This window comes from Phoca vitulina, unplaced genomic scaffold (assembly GCF_004348235.1).
Source record: "Phoca vitulina isolate PV1807 unplaced genomic scaffold, GSC_HSeal_1.0 scaffold13, whole genome shotgun sequence".
NCBI lineage: Eukaryota > Metazoa > Chordata > Mammalia > Carnivora > Phocidae > Phoca > Phoca vitulina.
In genome coordinates, this window is record NW_022589716.1 from 37464832 (window position 1) to 37481458 (window position 16627).

General features: G+C 39.5%; 1 protein-coding gene and 1 pseudogene across 8 annotated transcripts in view; one reads left to right on the plus strand and one right to left on the minus strand.

Moving 5' to 3' along the window:
* GRM7 (glutamate metabotropic receptor 7) overlaps positions 1–16627 on the plus strand; it is a 906130-nt gene that overhangs the window by 354694 nt on the left and 534809 nt on the right. The window lies entirely within an intron of this gene.
* LOC116636753 lies at positions 3674–12663 on the minus strand (annotated as a pseudogene).

Sequence of the window (16627 nt, forward strand, 5' to 3'; positions counted from 1 at the left end):
GTAGTTGATATGCTGGGAGCAATGAAGTTAAATCAGTTTCAGAGCTGCTTTATTGTAGTGATTTCCCCAGCAAAACCTTTAAAACAGGGAGTTGCAGAACTTTTGAGATTGGACTTTATGAAATAATAGGGGGATAAAGGAAAGCTATAAAATGCATGGGAGAGTATATTAGAGAGAGAAAGGGCTAAGGGGAGACTATGAACCTGGTAGCCCTTTCTAGAAGTCTGTATATGCAAATACTAGGCTAAAACTGTATCTACAAAAACTAAATATGTGATGACCGATATTTGCTAAAGCTGCTTCTCTGCAATGGCTTCCCATTCTAATGTTTGGCAAAATAAAATATGTATTATAAGTTTTCCAACTTTTGTTGTATTAATCAGGGTTCTCCAGAGAAACAGAACCAAGAGGATATATGTGTGTATATATATAAAAGTCTGGTAAGCCCTGAATTTGAAGGGTGAGCCAGCAGACTGGAAACTCAGGGAAGGGACAATGTTGCAGTTGAAGTCTTAAGGCTGTCTTCTTACAGAATTCCCTCTTTCTTAGGGAGATCATTCTTTTGCTCTGTTTAGGACTTCAAACAGTCAGATGAGGTCCACCCACATTATGAAGGGCAATCTGCATTACATAAAGTCCACCTACTTAAATGTTAATCTCATTCAAATCACCCTCATAGAAACATCCAGAATAATGTTTGACCTCATACCTGGGAACTGGGGCCCAGACAAGTTGACACATAAGATTAGGCATCACACTGAGCATGATCTGGCCTCTGTCTAACTATCAACTTCATCTTGGACCACTTGTCTTCTTCAAACAAACAGGACTTCTTTCAGTTCCTTGCAAACACAAATTCCTTCTTTCCACTTTAAGGTCTTCACAGGTGCTGTTCCCTCTGCTTGGAATGCCCTTCTACTCATTCAAGGCCTGAAAAATCCTCTGCCATCCTTCAGCCTCAGCTTAAATGCCCTTTTTGTTACTGGGGATGTTTCTGACCTCCAGTCTCAATCAGACTTGCTTATTAGCGTCTCTTCTTCATCAAGCCATAGTTTATTTCATTATACTCATCACAGTTATATGGCTTGACATAGTACTAATTTTAAATTTGTTTTCTATATCTGTCAGTTTCATGCCTGTTTTCCCTTTCAATTTGGATACTCTGTGAGTTCAGGGACCTGACTCATTGTGTTAACTCCACATCAGTACACATGGTACCCACCCAATGAATATAAAATAAATAAGTAAATAGATGGAGCTTCAGGTAATTGGAAAAAAAAAATGTTTTCCATATTAAGCTTAGAAATCCAAAGAATCCTTTGGATCAGGAACAATTTGAAACACTTCCTTATACCTTTTGCTATCAAAGGCAAACATTTCTTGAAGGAGGTCTTAAAGCTTGATAGGCACTTACTTAAAAGAGCATGTTCTTAGATACTATGCCCTATGTGACTCAGTAGGTTAGGAAGTGGGACTAGAAGATTTTGCCTTGTAAAAAGTGCCCCAGTGACTCTCACGCTTCTAGTTCATATACCAGCAGCTGGGAACTACCTATATTAGACCAAACTTTAACCTAAGTAGGGCTCCCACCTCTGCTGATGGGAGCTCATTGTGTGCTATGCTGTTTATGCCATATTGACACACACAGATTAGACCCAATTCTAGACTAAGTGGAAGGAAAAATAATATTCTTTCAAATAGTTAAAGACGTCTTTCATCTCTACTGTTACTTCATGTTCAAAAAAATTACAGTCATGTCAGTGATAATTACTTTTTCCTAGATTCTTAGCCTTCTCTAATGCCTTTAATTCTTTAGTAGATGGTCCCTCCAAAGCTGTGTTTATTAGAGACTCAACCAACACTCTTTCTCCTGACATATTTGTAGTACAGAAGATGATTTTTTCTTCTAGATAATGCAGTTCTATTCATATAGACTCCTGTTCACTTGTTTCTTTGAAACTCTTCTATTTTACCTATTCCTGACCATGTTATGTTTTGAAATGTCAGTCAAGTTTTATATTTTGAGAGATCCTTTTTCGAATTGAGGTGATATCTCAAAGAAGAAATACTTTTTACCTCAAGGTTTCTCTCCAGTCTAGCCAGAAATAATCTTAGCTTTCTTATGTTATTAGATCTCAACTGACCAGTTACGGGAGTGTATAGTTACTTAAACACAAAAAATTGAACGCCCAGCCAACTCAAGTAAGGAAAAAAAATGACAGGATCTTGAGAGGAGATCCATTTCTCCATCTGGACTGTGGTAAAAGGCTGAGTGAAAACATGGGGGACATCAGAGATTAAGTGGGATCCAGTTGGCTATTCTGGTTAGAAAGTAATGTAAGATTTGAAAAATAGATTGGCATGAGATTGTGAAGGCTAAGCATTTAGATTTATTTTGAAAGTGGTAGAGATCCAGAGTCTGATGATGAGTTTTTATCAGAAGACCTGTAGAATCAGGTTTTAAAAAATATTAATGCAGCTGAGGAATAAAGAGTGAAAGAGAAGAAAAGAGATGTAGGATAAGTATACCACTCAAGGGGAGGTAAGAAGGGTCAAGCTTTCTGTACAACAACACAGATGAATCTTCCAGCCAAGATATTGAGCAAAATAAGCCAAATACAAAAGGGTGATATTCTACAACTCCATTTATATGAAACTGAAAAGTAGGCAAAGCTAATTCACAGTGATAGAATTCAGTGGTTACTTTTGGAGGGAGAGGTAGTCACTGGGAGGCTCTGGGGGTGCTGATAACATATATCCTTGTCCAGGATGTACAAACTCATCTAGCTCTACAATTTATTTATGTATACTTTACAGTATGTAATAATTCAAGAAGTTTGTTCCCCAGAATGGGGATGAGGTGAGAATGAAGGCAATGAAATTGGAAAGCCAGAAGAAATCCTTTCCCCAATGCATCTTTTAGGAGAAAAAATTAAAAAAGTCTAATGGAATGTATACACATAGTATGAAAAGATGCTCAGCATCACAGCATCACTCATCATCAGGGAAATGCAAATCAAAACCACAATGAGCTATCACCTCATACCTGTCAGAATGGCTAAAGTCAAAAACTCAAGAAACAAGTGTTGGAGAGGATGTGGAGAAAAAGGAACTTTCGTGCACTGTTGGTGGGAAGGCAAACTGGTGCAGCCACTCTGGAAGACAGTATGGAGGTTGCTCAAAAAATTAAAAATAGAACCATCCTATGATCCAATAATCACACTATTGGGTATTTATCCAAAAAAATACAGAAACACTAGTTAAAAGGGTTACATGCACCCCTGTGTTTACTGCAGCATTATTTATAATAGCCAAGTTATGGAAAGCAGCCCAAATGTCCATCAATAGATGAAAAGATAAAGAAGATGTGGTATATATAATGGATTATTATTCAGCCATCTAAAAGAATGAAATCTTGCCATTTGCAATAGCATGGATGGATCTAGAGAGTATAATGCTAAGTGAAATAAGTCAGTCAAAGACAGATACCATATGATTTCATTCATATGTGGAATTTAAGAAGCAAAACAAATGAACAAAGGGAAAAAAAAAGGAGACAAACCAAAAAACAGACTCTTAACTATAGAGAACAAACCAGTGATTACCAAAGGGACAGTGGTGGGGGTGGGGGTGGGTGAAAAAAGTGATGGGGATTAAGAGTACACTAATCTTGATGAGCACTGAGTAATATATGGAACTGCTGAATTACTACATCATACGCTTGAAACTAATATAACACTGTATGTTAATTATACTGGAACTAAAATTTTTTAAAAAAGGAATGCTAAGGGACAATATTATATTGAATTCTCAATATTTTAGATAAACATACTAGAGATGTGTTTTAAAAAAACCACATGATATAGCAATTTCTGTTCTTAAAGTGGACCATGCCTGCAAAACTCACTGTGGTAAATAGTCTCCAAAGGTGACTGCTATCAATCCCTCCCATCCTGTAAGTACATAGGGTCCATGTGCTTCCCCTTGAATCTGGGCTGCCTTTGCGATTCACTTTAATCCATAAAGCATGGAGGAAATGACACTGTGACAACTCCATGCCTAGCCATTAAGAGCCCTGGAAACATTTGCTTTCTCTCGGGAATCTGAACACCATGTTTTAAAGAACCTTGGGTTGGGCTGCCAAATGTTGAGCCTTCAAGTGGACAGAGAAAGCTCTAAATGACCAGATGTTAGGTATTTATGGATCTTCAGTTCAGCTGCTAATAGAAGGAAACCAAAGGAGTATCATCAGATGATGCCACATGGAGCAAAAGAACTACTCAGCCAACCCTGCCCTGAATTCTTGGCTTTTGAGAAAAACCATATGGTTATTGTTTTGAGGCCCTAAGCTTCGGAGTAGTGTATTATAAAATAATAGACAACTATAACAGTTGTCTTCTAGACTGGTGGCTCTCAGTGGAGAGTGGGGGGATTTTTTTTCCCCTAGGGGACATTTGTCAATGTTTGGAGATATTTTTAATTGTCATGAGTGGAGAAGCTGCTACTGACATCTAGTGGGGAGAGGCCAGGGACATTTTTGAAGACCCTACACTGCACAGAACAACCCTTGCAACAAAGAATTATCTGTCCTGTAATGTTTATAATGCCAAAATTGAGAAACCTGATATAGGGCAATGATTCATAACTTAGGTGGTACCCAGGAATTTGTCTCCAAAGCCATATTTCCTAAACTTTGCTGATAACATTAATTACCTAGGATTCATGTAAGTACATAAAAATCTTAAAATCATTCTAGACCCTCAAAGTCAGAATCTCCAGGGAAGGAACTTAGAAGTTATATTTTTACTTTTATAGAAGTTTGCAAAACACTGACCTAGCCCAGCATTTCTCAGATTTTAATGTGCATAGAAATAACCTGGACATCTTTTTAAACTTTAAAATCTGATTTACTTGGATTGGGGTGAAGCCCCAAATAGCTAAAGCAATCTTGAGAAAGAACAAAGCTGATGGTATTGCAGTCCCAAATTTCTGATTTCTAACAAGCTCCCAGGTGATGCCTAAGCATTGCTTCTTGGACCACACTTTGAATAGCAAGACTCTAAAGCGGTAGTCTCAAACTTTTGCATGCATCAGAATCACCTAGAAGGCACATGCCCAGGTTTGATTCTGCAGGTCTGGGGTGGGGCCTGAGATTTTGTATGTCCCACAAGTTCCTAGGTGACGCTAACGCTACTAGTCTGAATCACATTTGAGAACCAATGCCCTAGATTATTATTTTGCACATCTAAGTGTTCATAAAGTTTACCTCAGGCGACTACAAAAATTGAAGATTCTCAGAACCTCTCCCCACTCCCCACTGCATTTCTTCCTTCAGCCTGGGCTGGGAACCAGATAATTTGCATTTTAATAAGTCACTTCACCTGGGGTGATTCTAATATTTGTGGTATAGAACCATGGTGTATGAAACACTGTCCTAGGGGAACATATTAGAATATCTAGTGTTTGTGGGAGGGGCATGGGCAAATCATGGAAAAACACATTTAATTTTATAATTGGTTTGATTTGCTTCTGATTCTCATTTTTAATTTATTTTGAAATATCAAATAGCATTGAAAGAGTAGAGAAAATTTTTCTGCTTATCAAGGCAGCCATGGGTTATATACTAGAACTGGAAGTATGGTTTTAGAAAGGGTGTTTTCTTCCTGGATAGTGTCTCAATTCTTTGTGAGTCCCTGTACTTACCTTCTCTGTAGCAGCTACAAGTTGTATGCTCCTGCCAACTTAGAAGACATTACTAGTAATGGCCACAGTTTAACTTTCTTGGATTTTTGCCATATACTAGACATTACGTAAATACTTCACAAAAGCTGTCTAATGTAATACATGAGATAATCTCTTCGTAAGCAGGTACTGTTATCCCTAATGCATAGGTAGGGAAATTGAGGCATACCAAGATTAAGATACTTGCCCAAGATCACATAAGTAATTAACATCAAAGCCAGAGTTTTTACATGGTCTTCTAGGATAACTGATAGATGAATAAGAGGCAGGATACGGGCATCTGTATTTAAATACAATTTTTTAAAAAGAACAGTTCTTACATAGAACCATAGTTAAAATGGAATGACCTCTCTATATAATGGGTAAAGGAATTTTAGGACAAGATTTAATATATTGCCTTAACAGGATGTGGCAATGGCTGAAGTTTGTACAATTTTCTACTAATAATTACACTACAAGGTATTCTTTTTTTAAACCCTATTCTTTACTGTATTCTTCTCAACTTTCTACTAGGATCTGACGCTTTTGGAGCTCTGTGTTCCCTAGTAGTGTCTTTTAGCCTCTTGGCATGGTTAATTAAGAAAGTCTATAGTCATTTTGTCTCAAATCAAATCTAATTTTCAGGGTTATCTTGTTCTCTCTTCTATGATATATGTGGGAGATAAGTGTTTTCCCCATCATGTTATCTTCTTTCATTAAATACCTGCATTCAGCTAAAGTTTCAAGTAGCCTTTTGCTATTGCTATTACTCAATTTTCTACTCCTAAGTCAAAAATACATTTTCCCCCCACCTACTGTATCCCAGACTTCTTTAAGAACAAAGTGATGAGTGATGTGGGGATTAAAAACAAGAACATCCTTGAACTTCAACTTCCCTCCAACCAGTTCCCCCAAACTCCCTGCCCCCATACCCTTTGTGTTCCCAAATCCTTTCTTAGGGAATGAAGAACTTAATCCCAAAGCCTTGGTATAAACCCCAAGTTCTCTATCCTTAGCTCTCCCCTTTTTTCTGCAACCTCCCACCCCTACTCCCATTTCCTGGAAGGGCCAGATCCTGGGTTTGAATGCATAGGAGAGCCCAGAGTGGTGACAAACACAGAGGGAAAGGCTTCACCCTCTGGGAAAGGAACTGAGGGGTACAGCCTAGTGAAGTGAGGGCCTCCATAGCCTGGACTACCAAAATGGGGTCCTGGTACCAGAAGAAAGTACACTGGTGCCCCTGAGAAAGGGGACCCAGCAGCTTCAAAATCTCTCCTTGCGAATACTCACAGCATGCTTGATCCTTTGCCCTTCTGGCGACGGTTGCAGAACCACCCTGGGACCACATCCCTCTGACACCTGAGCTGCGGGGCCGTTTGGCTGATTGGCTGTCGGGTGGGTTTCGGGCACTGCAGGCACATGTTCTGCGGGTTGCCTCTCACTTGGTTCTCCAGACTTGTTCACTGTCTCTTTCGGGCCTGCAGCGAGGATCTCTGTTTTGCATATCCCCTGTAGATTTTCATCGTTGTCAGCTTCCTCCACCCACTTCTACAGCAGGGGCCCCAGCTTACACATGTTCTTGAAACTGAGCGGCAGAGCCTCCAAAAGGCAGATGTTCATTTGGCTGAACACCTTCCAAAAGAGAACCCTCAGCGTGAGCCCCACATTGGCCTGAGTATATTCCAGGGTGATCCTCTTCTGCTTCAGGAGCTTGGCGAATTGTTCAGGTCTTTCTGCATAACTTTGATGTTCTGGGACTCCCCAGGGATTTGCTCCAGCTTCTCCTTGATAGGTTCACAGCCTCTGGTGGGGCAGTGCAGGGCTGGGGGGAGGACCCCTCAGAGTTGTTCTCTGTCTCTGTTCCCAGCTCGCCTTCTGGCTGAGAGGTCTCAAGGCTGCCTTGGGGCACCAGTCCCATTCTAACCTGAGGCCCACAGTATGAAACCTTCCCCCCCTCCAGCCAGAACTCATATGGGGGAGCATGGGGGAATCCCCCACACCTCAGCACCTGCCCCAACCCCCAGCCTGATTCCTGACCTTCCAGGAGGGCCTTGGAAACCCAGGAGGCTCCAGCCCTGCTGGCTCATCGCCTTCACCCCCAGTCGGGGCGGGAAGGCCAAGTCTGAAGCCAGGTCTCCCACCAGGGGGAACCAACTCCCCAAGCTGGGGGCCTGGAAAAGTATACAAAATATTTTTAAAACAACAGCAAGTATTCAGTTTCTTTTGCTACTTTAAAAAATATCACTGCTGATTCTCAACTCTGTTAAAGATATACTCGCCTATCTTAAATACATCCCAGACCTTCTGAGTCCAAAATCTCCAGTTTAAGAGACTGCTTTTTTTTTTTTTTTTTTTTTTTAACATTTCTGACAGTGTGAGCTTCTGCATTTACCTCCATTTTCATAATCTAGACGTTGAGCTACATACAGTAGTTTGGAAGGCCACAGGTATTTTAGAAACTAATTTGTATCATAAGGTGGTTTTGTTGTGGTGGTGGTTTTTTTGAGTCCAGACTATTTTTTAAATTATGAAACCTCTGAGTATATTAGGCATCATATAGTATACAAACGTATTTTGTACTGAGATGCACAGAAAATAAATACTCCTGTGTTCATATCCACACCCCACCATCCCTTCCCACCCCCAGTAAATTTAGATATTTGAAATTAGATTGATTCCAGGCAAAGCAGGAAAGACTTGCTGGGAAAAATGAAATTAAACTGTTAAAAGAACAGAAATAGACAGTTGTAAGGGGACAGGTCTTTTAATGTGTGGAGAAAGCTGGGATATAATACTTGAAGAAATATTGTGATTATGATCGAAGAATATGTCAAAGTATTTTGGGTTATAGGGAACCACTATTCGGCAGGCTTCTACCAACACAGATTAGTTTGTCTGTTTTTGAACTTAATATAAATGGAATTACAGGAAATGGACTCCATTTTTTTGGCCTCTTTAACTCAAGGTTATATCTTTGAGATTTATACCTGTTGTTTCATGTTGCAATACTTTGTTCTGTTTCATTGCCATATAACATTCCATTGTTTGAATTTTATACTTTACCTATTCTACAGTTTGTGAACATTTGGGTTGTTTTTCACTATTTGTGTATTAGGAAGAGTCCTGTAAAAAACATTCTTGGACATGTCAAAAAAAGTACTTGGGGTTATAGGAAGGAAGGAAGAAAATCCTTCCTATATATAGGAAGGAAGAAAATTCAAACTAACAAAATATGGAAAATTTATTGTTCACTTAAGGGGAAAAGTTCAGATGTGGGACAGAAGTCAGACCTCATTTGCTCAGGACTCCTGCCCTATTTCCCTGAATCAGCCACCGCTCCTTGCCGTGGCTGGGGCATGTCGAAGCCTCATGTAGTATTGAAGTTCAGAGAAGGAGAGATGATCTCTTCCAGGGGTTCTCTAATAGAAGCAAAGATATCTCTTTTTCAGTGCCCTGAGCAATAATTTATTATGTTTTACTGGCCAATAATGGGTTACCTGCCAATTATTTCACCAATCGCTTTAGCCAAGAACATTTCATGAAAGTGATTGGCTTAGCCCTGCATTATTGAGTTCATCAGTGACAAAGGGTAAAAGGGTCCCCTGAACCTAATCAGGTCTGGAGGTTAGATCAGCTCTCCCTGAAGCACATGGGCTACCTCATCATAAAGGATGGACACACACATGAACACGCTGAGAAATGGGGGCTGGGTGGGCAAAGAACCACCATAGAGATAGGAAGAAGGTCTTGTCCTAGTCTTAGAAGTGTTCTTGACTGCACTGAACATCACATCCTCACTTCTCCATTTGAGTGCTGGACAGTCTGTTGCTTTTTAACAGAAATGGAAAAATACTGGACCCAACACTACATTAATGGTAGAGCAGAGTTTTTTTTCCCTCCATTTGGAAATGAATGCATTAATAATTGCTCATATTAAAAATAGCTTAGTAAGAGGAAAAAGATGCGCAATTTATGTTCTAGGTCAATATGTTGGAGATTTCTGAACTGTTTTTCATTTGTAAATAAGTAATTCAGTGAAAACTAAAAGGGTTTGGCTCCAAATAAGTAAATAATTAATAATCATCTTGCTTTCTGTGTGATTTATTTAAGCATTATCTCTAAAAATAAGTATGGAAAAAGGATAGCAGTGTGGAAGAGTGACTATGCTTTTTACATTCAAATTGAATCATATTCTTATGAGGACTAAGGTTTTACACTCCCAAATATGTTGCCTATCTTTATTTATTTTTTTTATAGTGTAAGACAGCTTTCCCCCAACATCATGTTATGCCTTTGTAAGTTAACATCAATGTTCTTCTGAATTGGATGAATTGGTTTGGGTTTTCAGAAACGTGTTTTTAAAATAATAATAATAATTTAAAAGAAGCTGAAGATCTGGGGACTCTTCCATTATGGATATGCATTAGATTTAGTGTCACCATTTTCTTATAACTTTGAATTAATAAATTGGAAAGATCTTTAGATAGGACCATAAAGTTGTTCACTTCAGCTCCAAGCTCGGTCAACCAAGTAACACATACCCCTGGTGGCACCAGGAAATGGAAGGTCTACCTTTCAGGGCTGTCCTTGGTTCAGAGGCACATAATTCACCCAGAATCACACACAAAGCAGGATTGTCAAGCCATGCTATTTTTATTTAATAGTCTTACATCATGTTTCCTTTCAGAATTGCTTTCCAATATCAAGACTCATTGACTTTAATATTCTGTGAGAAGGTAAATCTTTATTTGAAGATGGATTCAATATTTGAAAATAAAACAAAGCCATTCAGAACAGTGGCAGGTTAATTATGTGAGTATGGTGACCCATCATGTGGAGGTAGGGGAGACAAAAGCAAGCTATGAGTATGGAGTGATAATAGTAATTTTCACGTGCTGCTGGTAAACTGGCCAAGAAGATGATTTTTTTAAAAAATAAATATATGTTGATAATCTGCTCAGTTGTACCAGATGGAAGAAAGATTCATTTGAAAAGCCTTAACTTTGATGTTTACTCAAACACCCTGGCTAAATAAATTAGGAATGAATAGAATTGTGCTGTGTGTCTTTAAATCATTCTTGAATTTCCCTAGGGTAAGTGTATTGGACATGATTGTCTTTGTTCATGACACTGTATTAGTACTCTAGTTCTAACGCGGACATACACCGAAGTCTTAAAGAGAGGAGACTCATAAATGGTGAGTAGGGAAGGAAATACACTTAGTTCTATGTGTCTCAGTCCTTTTGCTTTTATTTTCTTCCTCTCTTTTTCATTGCCTCCTCCTGGCCACTTCTTTGCTCATTAGATCTCTCATTAGAAGGCAGATAGGGAAATCAAAAGGTAATGAAACTTAAATCTGCTAATTTTGCAACTTGTTAGCAGCTCCTATTAAATGTTCAGTGGGAGAAGAAGCTATCATTATTAGCTAAAAGGAAGCTTAGCTATAATCTATGGAATTTATTTATCTGTTACCAATTCATTAATAATTGATCATTAAATTAAGCCAGCCAATTTATTGCACAACTAAATTATAGCAAATGTGCTTTTGCTTTGCCCACAGTTAAAAATTTTTACTGGAAAAGAAATCAAGTATTATATATTTAATAAAACTCAAATTTAATAAAGCAAGGTCCATGACCTCACAAAGCCAGCCTCCTTTATTCTCTGAGATGTATAACAATGCTAATATTGGCTACATTGAATCATCCTGGACAAAGCAAAAATAACCCTGTTGTTTCTGAGGTGCAAGACAGGAGAGTCTATCTATATATCTGCTAAACCTTGGCAAGAAAAGCGAAAGGAGAGATAGCATCTGAGAGAATTTAGAGGTGTTGGTAGCTTTTGGGGCCCAGCTTGTGATAGTGTGACTCTAATTGGCTTAAAGAACAGGTGATGTAAAGGAAACTTGAAGCCATTTCAGCCTTCTTTTATCATTAGAAGTGCTCTCCTGGATGCTCACTTCCAAACAGCTGGCTTTGTGATAGGACCGGGAACGCAGGTGCTGGGGGATGCTCGAGTGGAGGGAGCACCAGGGAAGGTTTGGGGTTAAAAATATGGACAAGATATACACATGAAAAATGAAGTCGGGGTTTTGGTTAAAAATAATTTGCACATGGACTGTTTGGATGGAGAGAAGGTAACAGCAATGAAGAAAGCTAGCATGAGAAATTAAATGTATTCTGAAAGAGAAATAGGGGAAAATACAAAGGAACAGAAGGTTTGCTGGGGAGCATGCAGAGCATGAAGGCACACACTGGGCCTTGTTCAGATGAGCTGCTGTGACCTCCGCTTCCGAACAGCTGTGTCTGTACCAGACACCAGAAGAGCGTTTCTCAAGCTTGTGTTGGACTTTGGAGTTACCTCAGGAGTTTGAAAGTGTGCTGATGTCTCCGTCCCACTCCAAGAGATTCTAATTGAATTGGTCTAGGACAGGGCTTATACATTTGGCGACCCTATTGTCCGGTCCCCTTAGCCGACCAGGGCTCTGGAATAGGAAGATGTCATTTAATGCCATCTTCTCTCATGGGGCTTCCTTCTCATCTGCAGCCTTGCTTTTTATATCCTGCCCGTCGCCCTCTCCCCTCTGCATACATAGTCTCAGCCACAACAGAAATCTAGAGAAACTGATAAAATATCCTGACACTTCAGCTGTAGAAGCAAATTCTTTATAGCAGCGTCTCCATCAGTGGAGGTTTCTATGTCAAACTGAGGATCTCCTCTCCTTGTCTTCAGCTTTGGGCACTAAATGTGTAGGATGTTAAAATCTGTAAGAGGAAACAGTAGAGTTACAGTAGATATTTAACATTTTTAAGACACTCCTAGCATATATTTCAGAACATGTTGCTATCTTTTGCAAATCATCCCTGCTCTGCTATATCTGTTCAAAAACGTGATGAAAATGGCACATTTTATCTTTCAGATGCCTCTGCAATTATTACCATGAAAATGGGATTTATTTATTCAAACCTGTTTTTTTTATGTTATGTTAATCACCATACATCATTAGTTTTTGATGTAGTGTTCCATGATTCATTGTTTGTATATAACACCCAGTGCTCCATGCAGAACGTGCCCCCTTTAATACCCATCACCAGGCTAACCCATCCCCCCACCCCCTCCCCTCTAGAACCCTCAGTTTGTTTCTCAGAGTCCATCGTCTGTCATGGTTCGTCTCCCCCTCCGGATCCCCCCCCCCCTTCATTTTTCCCTTCCTACTATCTTCTTCATCTTTTTTTTTTTTTTTTTTTAACATATAATGTATTATTTGTTTCAGAGGTACAGGTCTGTGATTCAACCTGTTTCTTTTTTAAAGAAATGTCTGGAGCACAAAGGAGAAATGTTATTAAATAGGTCATTTAGAGATCCTGGGCTTTCTATATTTAGTACAGCTGCTTTAAACCCAACTTTGGCAAGAGAAATCGAGAAGGCACTTTGGAAAGGCATGAGTACTTTTGACAACAGCATATTCAGCCACAGTTACTCCTCACAATCAGAGAAGATAAACGTTTCACCCTCCTCCCCATTTGATCTGTCTCTCTAAAAATTCATTCATTCATTCGTTTGTTCATTTATTCATTTTTTTTTTCTTTTTCAAATGGCAGTGATACTGGAAGAGAGAACAAAGCAGACACGGCCCTGGGGCTCACTAGGTTTGATGCCATGACACGACTGTGTGCATTCAGTGTGATAGGCTGGAGCTGCGGGGTGTCCAGAGGTGCAGTTCTCACACTGGCATCGCTGGCTTGTACTTGCTAGTGTATGACCTTGGGCAAGTTACTGAGCTGCCTTCAGCCTCAGTTTTCTCATCTGCGAGATACAGATTTATTTGCCAAATCTACCTTCGCAGCTTCTGTGGGTTGGGCATGGTGCCAGGTGATGGAGGCACAGAAGGGCAGAGACAGGGGGGAGCCTTGTTAACGGGGCGTATTTTTTACGTAGCACCCACTACAATAAACACTAGTGGTCATTGTTTTATTATCATAGGACTGTACTGGGTTCTGCAAGGGATTCAGAAAGAGGATGATTATGAATATATCCAATTTATAAAGCACATTTTTATTTTATTTTGCTTAACCAAATTTATGGCATCACTTCCTAGGGCTCTGCAGTTTGTCTTTGTTAGCAGCACCGTATAACTAACTGTAAGCAACAGTGTAAAAGCAGAGATGATAAATATTTAACATGATTCTGGACAGAATTTTTCCAGGAGGATGTGATAGATAAGAGATGAAGTGATTCAGGGTTCAGCAGGAGCATGGTTAGATGTACCTTCCACAAGGTCAGGTATCTTGTGTTTGCTATTTACTGCTATATTCTTGGGGATGAGTAATGCAAACAGTAGGAAATCAAGAATTAGTTGAATGAATAAATGAATCGAGGGAGGGATCTAAGTTGGCAAGATAAAGGAATAAGGACATGAGAAGAGGGGCCCCATAGAGGGAGAGGAAATAGGGAGGTGAAACCACCAGAAACAGTGTGCTTTGAGTGAGGGAGTGTGAGAGCTAGAAGGACAGAAGGTCACTGCCAGAGAGCCAGGCATTTGATTTAAAGCTTTAAAAGATGGCGCAATTCAGAAAAGTGTCAAGAGCCAGGTAGAGACTATCCTGTGGCAGGTAGAGCTAATGTGGAATATACAGGGGAAACAAAGGCAACTGAGGAACTGTCTGTTGACTTTGGAGTTCAAAGGCCTGTGGAAATCAGCCAAGAGCTACAGGGTAAGATTAAAGAAAAGTGTGACCCCGAAGCAAGGTGTTGAGAGTGGTACTATGGGGCAACAAATGAGGTAGTAAGAGTAGAGGAAGGTGTAGCTGGCAGACATGGGCCTGGAAAGATAATTTTTCTGTTTAATTTTTACAGGAGCATAGAGGAGCAATGGTTTGAACTTGGCAGGGGAGATCTGTATCTTACCTCTCAGGAACAAAGGGCAGAGGAGTGGAGATGGGAAGTGAAAAGACCCAGCCAATAAAACTTTTAAGCAAGATGGACTCAAAACTCGTACTAACTCATTACCATCCTTGCAGAGAGGATACTTTAAGCATGATAATTAAGTGTTTCCTTTCAGTCTACTTAGGAGCCTAATCTTCATCAGCTGTTCACAGTCTGATCACATAAAATACCTCTTTGCATTCAACTATTGCCACATTCTTCAAGGTAATTGGAAGTGGCTTGGGTGCTGAGTCAAGGAATCCTAGCTAAGGAACTTCACACAGAGCTTTTGCTGCACCGAGCTGGCGAAAGTATTATCGGCTTAAACAAATGGAGGATTTATTCAGTTCTCATCTATTAGCTGCAGTGGCTTCTCAGCCATTAGAAATGCACGGAAGAAGCGCTCTCACCACTTCCTTATAAAACCTTAGCATGCCGTTCAGCATATGAATGAGGCTTGGGTATCTTTGGAGGATTTATTATCCTGAAAGTAGAGACTTGATTTTTTTTTTTTTTTTAACTGATAAGCTCTAGGGAGTGCAGGGATATAGAAGCATAGGACCAGGTGTTACGGAAGGAATGTGTTTTTAAGAATCAAGTCAAGAACAGAAATTCTGGAAACATCACAGATGGGATTTTAATGGAAGTTTCCTTCTAATTTAAGATCTTGCTGTCTTCATGATAAAGGTAATATTCAAGAAAGGTTGTATAAAGGAAATAATCTGAATATGTCAGTATCAAAGTGGAAACTGAGGACACTGTTCACCATGAAAGACCTCTATGACCACTCTGCCCTCTGCTCACATGCTCTAGGTATACGATGTGAAAACACAAAATGACATAGCAGTGGGGATGATTATGCACATATTGTGTATTGGGTTTTTGAGGAATTACAGTGTCCTGTTTATGCCTTATAAAATTTAAAATGATGTTACTTCCGGAGGAGGGAATTGGTATGATAAATAACTGTATAAGTAATAAATAATAAGGAGGCTACACAATATTAGAAGTGGAAACCACTTGATTATTAAATGGAGAAGTTTCTACTCCCTGGTGGTACTAAATCATGTGAAGTGATATCCACCAGGCATACTCCACAAATAAAAATAAGCCACAAAGTATTTATTATTGTGTTTGTTACTGAGGTTGTCAGGCTTTTTTCACATAATGGTATTTATCATGAGTAAGAAAAAAAAAAGTAAACTTTTCTACTTCACCTGAGATTAAAGCATTGTTCCTTTGTTTAAAATGTATGTATAATTTGAGCACATTTTCTAAAAGGCAAATGCACAAAGATGAATTCTGCATAAACTCCAATGTAGTTTTGCAAACTGTGGTATGCATCCAGAATACCTGAGGTGCTTGTTACATTTGTAGAAGCTCCTTTTTGGACTTCCAAATCAGATGCCTTACAGGTAAGGTTCAGTTTCTCCAGTAATCTGATTCAGGTAGGAAGAGAACCAGACATTGAGAGAAACTACATTTGGGTCATGGTCATCTCAGGTACCTGAGTGAGAGCTCTGTAGCCTTGAAACCCTAATTGGCAAAGCCTTGCTCTAGTTCTTGTTGGGTAGAATAAGGTAAACCCATCGTCTATTAAGTATCAGCAGATAGAATCTATCTGGGGGATTGGATTGTATATAAACCTATAGAAAGGGCCAATGAATTCCCAATATTCCTTCTATACTTCCAGAAAAAAATTGGCACCCCAAAGGGGAAAAGCCTTCATTGTGCATGTCAACTAGGAATATCTATAGAAGGCAAGTATAAGAAATTCATTTGTATTTCAGACTTCACATTGGATTTAATAACACAGATTATTAATGCGGAACGTGAGGGAACCAGCTCTCTTCCCTGAACCCTCTGCTGCATTTGACTTCACCAATGGTGGCTGCTTTTATTAAAACTTTCCCACTCTTGACTTCCCTGACTTGGAATTTTTCAGTCCTGCTCTGGCTCTGGGACCACTTTTAGGCTGGCT